Below are 1,557 nucleotides of genomic sequence, written 5' to 3'. Positions count from 1 at the left end.
CCTTCTCTCCCTCCCCTCCCTCTCTCCCTCTCCCTCACTCTTTCTTTCTTTCTTTCTTTCTTTCTTTCTTTCTTTCTTTCTTTCTTTCTTTCTCTTGTACTCTGCCAGCAGGTCAGACTATAGCTCCAGCACCATGTCCCTGCTATGATGAAAATGGATTAAATCTGTTTCATGATAAGCAAAGCTCTCAAGTAAATGTCTTCCTTTCTAACTGTTACCTTGGTCATGGTTTCTCTTCACAGCAATTGAGGACTGACTGTGACATTGCCCAAGGAGGACTGCCATCAACAATGTGATACTGAAGAGTGAGAAATCCTTTAACTATTGAGGCGGGTTATTGTACTGGTGGCTGAGTGGCTGAGTGGTTTTGGAGACAAAAATAAATATGGATATGGCTGGAACACTCTCTCTCTCTCTCTCTCTCTCTCTCTCTCTCTCTCTCTCATACACACACACACATACACACACAGAGAGAGAGAGAGAGAGAGAGAGAGAGAGAGAGAGAGAGAGAGAGAGAGAACTTATTTAAACCCCTTCAATCCTGTCTTAAATATGTAAAACAAAATGATCGCCCATCCTTCTTATGCATTATGCTAATGGCCAAATGAAATGCTGCATTAGAACAGCCAGCATAGTGCATGCTCTGTAGTAGGCAGCCTTTCAATGCTAGCTGCTAATGGTGTCAAATCCATTTAGAAAAGGTAATATTTTAGATAGAATGAGCTCATTTTGTCCACCACAGCATGAGTAGGAATGCTGCCAACCAAGAAAGAACAAAGTGAACTTTTATAGCTTTTGGGGGGTTCTATTACTGATGATATGGGATAAAATGACATTCGTTTTAGGTAGTCATCAAACAAATGTAAAATCAGGAACTGATAGATTAAACTTGTGTTGAAATTAAAAGCCAGATAAGTTAAAAAATTGATTAAGAAGCCTGATGGAAGACACAGCCCGAGTTGTCACCTAGCTATCTTCTGTTTAGAGATGATTTTGAGTCACTTGTCAATCGAGGCAGTTATACCAATTGTTCAGGCCATGAGGGTGCTTTTGATGGTGACTGTTACAGAGATCCACAGCTGGTCAAAATTCATAGCATAAGCAACTGGGATGCCCAACCTCAGAGGATACAGCTACAATGCAACCCCTATACCTAAAGCTCATAGAAAGCACAGAAGAGGGGGCAGAAAGAGTGTAAGAGCCAGTGGACCCAGATCCCTATGGTAGGACAGTGTCTTCTAGACATGATAGGGGACTGCATCCATGAAATCTCAACAATATATAATCTCAACCTCAGCAAGACTTGCATAAGGACAACACAAGATGACACACAGGCACAAATAGCAGAGTTCTCACCAAGGCCACCCCTAGATAAAGAGCCTTCAGCCAAAAGTGGCTGCTGAGAGGTGGAGGATCTCAGTGTTTCACTAGGCATGCATCCCCAGTAGATCCTAAGTGGTCAGTCCACATGGTGTACATATGAGCATCATCAAATGGGCTTAAACAGTCTCTCTCTCTCTCTCTCTCTCTCTCTCTCTCTCTCTCTCTCTCTCTCTC

Source organism: Mus pahari, chromosome 2 (genome assembly GCF_900095145.1).
Source record: "Mus pahari chromosome 2, PAHARI_EIJ_v1.1, whole genome shotgun sequence".
NCBI classification, from domain to species: domain Eukaryota; kingdom Metazoa; phylum Chordata; class Mammalia; order Rodentia; family Muridae; genus Mus; species Mus pahari.
This window is presented reverse-complemented; position numbering follows the sequence as displayed.